This window comes from Suncus etruscus, chromosome 14 (assembly GCF_024139225.1).
Source record: "Suncus etruscus isolate mSunEtr1 chromosome 14, mSunEtr1.pri.cur, whole genome shotgun sequence".
Classification (NCBI taxonomy): Eukaryota; Metazoa; Chordata; class Mammalia; order Eulipotyphla; family Soricidae; genus Suncus; species Suncus etruscus.
This window is the reverse complement of record NC_064861.1, coordinates 2,594,376-2,600,715: the sequence shown is the minus strand read 5'-3', so window position 1 is coordinate 2,600,715 and position 6,340 is coordinate 2,594,376. Positions and strand designations below refer to the sequence as shown.

General features: G+C 45.7%; 1 non-coding gene across 1 annotated transcript; it reads left to right on the top strand.

The window, feature by feature from the left end:
- The first annotated feature begins 6,238 nt into the window (after positions 1-6,238).
- LOC126028858 (small nucleolar RNA U13) lies at positions 6,239-6,340 on the top strand. The gene has a single exon (XR_007502557.1). It is a non-coding gene; the product is annotated as a small nucleolar RNA U13 (small nucleolar RNA).

The window sequence follows — 6,340 nt, the reverse complement described above, 5'->3', positions numbered from 1 at the left end:
CAGCCACTTCTTTGGTCCTTCTCTGGCTCTCTCTGCCTCTGTCTTCCTTTCAGCTGCTTTTCAGATTTCCTTGCTGACTGATTCCCCTTGGTTGCTTCCTTGCTGATTCTCTTGCTGATGTCCTTGTTGATCCTCTCCGCTGATCCGCTCTACTGATTCCCCCTTCTCTCTCACTCTCCTTATCCCATCTCTCTACCCAAGCAAACTCCTCCTCCCCATTCCTGGTGTGGGTGGTTCTGATCATTCAGGTGAGATAAATAAGAAGTTGTGGGAGGGGATACCCACATTCTAAAGGTTTTTTTCTTTACATTTTTCTTTTGGATGCACCTATGCAAATTATTGCTATTCATTAAGTTTCCTTTTTCCCTTGTCTTTTCAGGGCCTGTTACTTACTTTATATTTTGTATTAATTTTTAGAGAATTAAAAAGGGAGAAATATGAAGTAAATTGGGGACCTTGAAATAGTTCCCATTTGGGGCCAGCGAGGTGGCACTAGAGGTGAGGTGTCTGCCTTGCAAGCGCTAGCCAAGGAAGGACCGTGGTTCACAGTTCGATCCCCCAGTGTCCCATATGGTCTTCTCCCAAGCCAGAGGCAATTTCTAAGCGCTTAGCCAGGAGTGACCCCTGAGCATCAAACGAATGTGACCCAAAAAAAAAAAAAAAACAAACAAAAAAAAAAAAGAAATCGTTCCCATTTGTATCAAATGTTTCTCATTTGTATCTCAATTATTTTCTGTTGGTCTTGTTTTCCTATTGCCTTTCATGTGGTATTTTCCCCTCCGCTTCAGGAGAGGCGTGATTTGGATTTCAATAAATGGAAGGTGGGGGCCGGGCGGTGGCGCTAAAGGTAAGGTGCCTGCCTTGCCTGCGCTAGCCTTGGATGGACCGCGGTTCGATTCCCCCGGTGTCCCATATGGTCCCCCTCGCCAGGAGTGACTTCTGAGCGCATAGCCAGGAGTAACCCCTGAGCATCACCGGGTGTGGCCCAAAAACCAAAAAAATAAAAAAAAAAAAAAATAAATGGAAGGCAGGTGACTTAGTGGGGGCTGTCATCTAGGTTTGCGGGTCTGTGTGTTGGAGCCACTGGCTTGTGAGTGAACAGCTTGCAGTGTGAGTTTTCTCCCCTGCTATATTCTCCATATCTGTGTGGATTACTTATTGCAGAGAATTGTTAATGAACCATCTTCTCCTATCCTTCCTGGAAAGGGGGTACAGGATACCCCTTCTCCTTTGGGGAACTTTGGAATAACCAAACTTCTACCCAATTCCAAAAAAAAGGCTCATGACAAGAATACAGGGTTGTGGCCCTGGTATGGTTGACCTGTCAGTCATTTGCCCAAGACCAAGGCAGCAGGCATGCAGCGGCCATTCAGCGAAATGCCCACCCAGGGTCCAGGGCACCACCAGGTCTCCCCCAGGCTCTCCAGCCATGAGGACTTGACTCCTTCTCAGCCAGAAACCTCGTGGGCTCCATGGCGCAAATCTCAGGGCTGAGTCCAGTGCCAGGTGCATTTCTAGCCCATCGAGACCAGAGCACAGCATGGTCAACAGGAGAGGAGAGTGGAGTACGTGACTTGTGTGTGCATGTGGGGCATATGTGTGATATGTGCATGTGTGGGGTGTGTGAATGTATACATGTGTGTGATATGTGTTGCTGTGTCTATATGGGTGTGTGTACATGTCCAGCATGTGCACGCATGTGCATAAGTATGTGGGCATGTGTATGTGTTTGGCTCCTCTGTGGTATTAGAGGTCTCGGCACACCTTAAACCCTGAACATAAACTGAAGAAAGAACTGCCCATGACTGATCCTGGACTTCTCGACCCTGATCCCCACGGAACCCCCATCTCAGTCTCTCACCAGAATTGTTGTCAGGGCCAAAAACACATCAGAGACTAGGAATGGCTCTGATGCAGAGGGCCCAGGTTTGACCCCCGACACTACACGGTCCCCTGAGCACACCGTGAGTGGCTGTTGAGCACTACCAGGTGTGGTCTAAAACCCAAAATTGTGCCTGGTAGGCAGAAGGACTTCAGTTTTAGTTTGTCATATCACCCATTCACTTACACATTCACTCATCACAAACTCATCCTCACATTCATTTACACATTCCTCATTCACTCACTCATTTTCTCCATTCATTCTCTCATTCATTTGTTTACTCTCTTATTCACTCATTCTCTCGTTCAGTCATTCACTCACACTTTCATTCGTGCACTCATTCATTCACTCACACTCATACTCTCACTCATTCGTTCTTTACACCAATCTTCCTGCACCTTGTTGCCCCCCTTGCCTCTAGCTCTGGGAAACTTGGTGTGTAATTATCATATCAAAGTAGGGGGATTACATTATTTTTCCGTTGAAAAAGTACAGAAAAAGCCAAAGGTCAGCATAACAAGAGACAACCCTTTGCGCTTGAGAACTTTCTTCAAGAACTGTGAGTCTCCAGCAATGCCATTTCACACCTATGTAACATAAACACTTAATGGTTCTACTGTCTCAGATATTAAACTAGCTCTGTAAAAGACATGATATGCATATGAGTTTGTGACTGACATAAATTTGGGTAATGCTCAGAGGCAAAACATTGTCTAAGAAGCAAACCAGCTACAAGCACAGCAGATCCACATCAGATTTAAAATGCCCCTAAACAAAACATTAGGCCCCTTTTTAATAAGTCATGAAAGTCTCAGAAAGTGGGGGAGGAAACACTAGCTGAATGAAAGAACTCCATATCTCCCTGATCCCCAAAGAAAATAGCAGCACTCTTTCTCTTCAGGGGGTATGGCCTGATGCTGAGCTCAGAGAACCCCAACTCTGACTAACCTCACAGTCACAGGAAGCACCACACACACACAACACGTGGAAGCATTTGGGGTTTCGTTGTTTGGAATCACTTTTGGTGAAGCTCAGGGGGACCTTAGGGATGCCAGGGATTGAAACCAGGTCTGCTACTATCCTTCCAGCCTCTGGGTTATTTAAGCAGTGAAAGGGCTAAAGCTTTTCGTGCAGCTGATCCAGGTTCAATCACCGGCATCCCATATGGTCCCACAAGCTTGTCAGAAGTAATTCCTCAGATCCAGGAGTAACCATTGAGCATGCCAGGTATGACCCAAACACCAAAAAACAAGCAAAAGGCCTATTAAAAATAAAGAAATGAGTACCAAAGACAGAGCTTGGAGGAGGAATGCTTTCAGGGGCAGATTTAGGGTGAGAACTAGATGACTGTCTCAGATTTCTGCCCATGACCTCAGAAAATCCATTTTAAAAGCCCCATGTGAAAGTTCTCGAGCAAGGAAACCAGCAACGCCATCTGCAGGACACTCACATAAGTGCCCTTCGCCTGCTCCCTGGGTCCGCTCCAATTCCCATCGCTCCCCTAGGAAGCTGGCACCATGCAAGCCAGAGAAAATGATATAACCGAGCATGCCAGCAGCTAGAGACAGAGGAGGAGGATGGGCGCGTGCACACACGCACACACACACACACACACACACACACACACACACACACACACACACACACACACACCACACTGAGGCCCTCACAGACAGGAACCTCCAACTTGATCCCAGAGTCTAAATATGCCCCTGAGGGTGGATGAGGCTGCCCACAAGACCACCCGATGCCTTCTCATCAGTTCCAGGATAGCAGAGGTAATCAATAAGGCAATATTTCACTTCAGATTTGAGTTGTAAATGGATAAGCAATAGCCCCAGAAATTGCTGAGCCTGTAGGAGTGAGACAGGAAAAAAGTTATGGGGCTGAGCAACAGGGCTAGTGGAAGAACTTGCACCTGAGCAAGTCCCACGGGCATCATGACACTTGGGAGGCTGGTGTGCTTGGCTTTAGGCAGAGGGAAGTGGCAAGATGGGAGAGCCTACACCTATGCCCTGCTGAGCAGAGGAGACACCCCCAGAAGACCTGAGTGAGGCGTGGCAAGCTCAGGACACAAGGTCAGGTGTGAGTGAGAGGCAAGAACAGCTTCAGGGGCAGTCACCAGAAACAGCAGCACATAGAAGACACAGGAAACAGATGCATGAGGCTGACACCAGAAACAGCTGATTGAGGCTGACATCAGAAACAGGTGCAATGAAAGACACCAGAAACAGTTGCCCACAGCAGCCACTGAACCACTGTCCTGGCTACTATCACACTTCAAGCCACAAGATTCATGCGCCCTGGAAGTCCAGCATGGTCATATGTGTCCTAAGGCATCTGCCCCTTTTAGCTACTTTTTATGCTTAACCAAAATTAAAACCATAGGAAATCTTTTCGAAAAACCTGAATGGCATTTGTTTCATGGGAGAATTCTTTTTTTTTTTTTTTTTTTGGTTTTTGGTTTTTGGGCCACACCCATTTGACGCTCAAGGGTTACTCCTGGCTATGCGCTCAGAAGTTGTTCCTGGCTTGGGGGGGACCATATGGGACGCCGGGGGATCGAACCGCGGTCCGTCCTAGGCTAGCGCTTGCAAGGCAGACACCTTACCTCTAGCGCCACCTTCCCGCCCCCGAGAATTCTTATTTTAAGAAGACATGAGGTGATGGAAAGGTATTTCATGCAGACCTATTAGAAGAACTAAAATTTCTGAAAGTACCAAATACTACTCAGAGTATTCCTGAGATTCCATGCAACACCTATCAACTGTCCAATGGCATCCTTCAAGAAGATGGAACAATCACTGAAGTAATAGCCATCAAAACTGTGTGGCTCTGAAATAAAAATCAACATATAAACCTGTGAAATAAAATGGAGCACCCAGAGCTATTGAGATGGCTCCAAGCATTAGTCATATGCTTCAGGCAGGAGACCCAGGTACAGTCCCCAGTAGTACATGAGTTCAGTTTCTGGCATAGCATGTATAGAAAGAAGTTCTTATCTAATAGGGATAAGAACCCATAAATGTTGTAATACAGGAGCACCTTTCACCCTGAACATTTTTCATGGAGACTTGACTTAGACCTCATGTGATCAGACATTGACCATCCAACCCTGAACCCTGCCCTTAGAACTGGCACAGTTCCCTGCACCAGCATCAGGAATCAAACCCCTGGGAGGAGACCCTAATACTGCTCTGGCACCAACTTGCACCAGGGTAGGTTCATATGACACTCTGATGGTGAGGAAATAGCAACAACTTGATCTAAGGGCATGTTGCCCCACTTCATCACCTAACGGTGAGATGAAATCAGAAGACCTTCTGTCCTAGGATCTGTGCAAAAAACAAGAGTGACTACAACAACTGCGACTGAGCAGAACTTTTTTCTGGTACCATAAAGAAAGACTCTATCCTAGGCTTCGTCTTAGGATTTGTGCAAAAACCAAGATCTCTAATTACAGAGGACTGACTTTGACAACCACAACTGAGCAGAACTTTTTATGGCACCATAAAGAAAGACCCTGGGGTTTGACAACTAACATGTCCAGAGCCTGTAGTCAGTCACATGACAATGTGCTTCAAGAGTAGAGACACCTGTTATCTCTTAGGCCAAGGAAATTTCTTTTCTAATTTTCCCAATGTTTACTGCATCTATCAAAAAAAAAAACACCAAACAAACAAAACCTTGTTGCATATGCCCCTCCCATTTTTCTTTCTCATTCTTTTTTCTTCTATTAATTTTATTTATATTTATAGCTTCTAGATGTGGGTTTCCACCTTATTTTTTACATAACTATAGAATATGAATCATCTTTTTCTGCCTCATATTTCTATGTCTTTCTACAAATTGGGGGGAGGAGTGACTTAGGGACCAAACAGTCTCAGGAGTATTGAGTGAAAATAAAAATAGTCTGATCTAAGTACCCAAACCAAAGTTAACAACAATAGAATCAAGAGACCCAAACTATAACAAGCTATACACAAATGGGACATGTTACACTAGCAGTCCAGAGGGCTACGTGTGGAGGTCTGAGATGCATGCTGGGAACTTTAGTGAAGGGAGGTCAACGCTGGTGGTGGGAATGGCCCTAATTCCCTGTCACTATGTGCCTGAAATACAACTGTGAAAGACCTGTAATTTAAAATGGTCTCAATAAAAACGTTTGGGGCCACACCCGGTGACGCTCAGGGGTTACTCCTGGCTATGCACTCAGAAATTGCTCCTGGCTTGGGGGACCATATGGGATGCAGGGAATTGAACACAGGTTCATCCTGGGTCAGCCACGTGCAAGGCAAATGCCCTACCGCTATGCTATGGCTCCAGTCCCGCAATAAAAAAAATTTTTTAAAAATGTTCCTTTTTTGGTTCATAAGCATGATGATCAGGTTTTTTACATGCCTGTGTAATATGTGCCTCCCTTCAACCTTGTTACGTCAGCACATGACCCTTCTGACA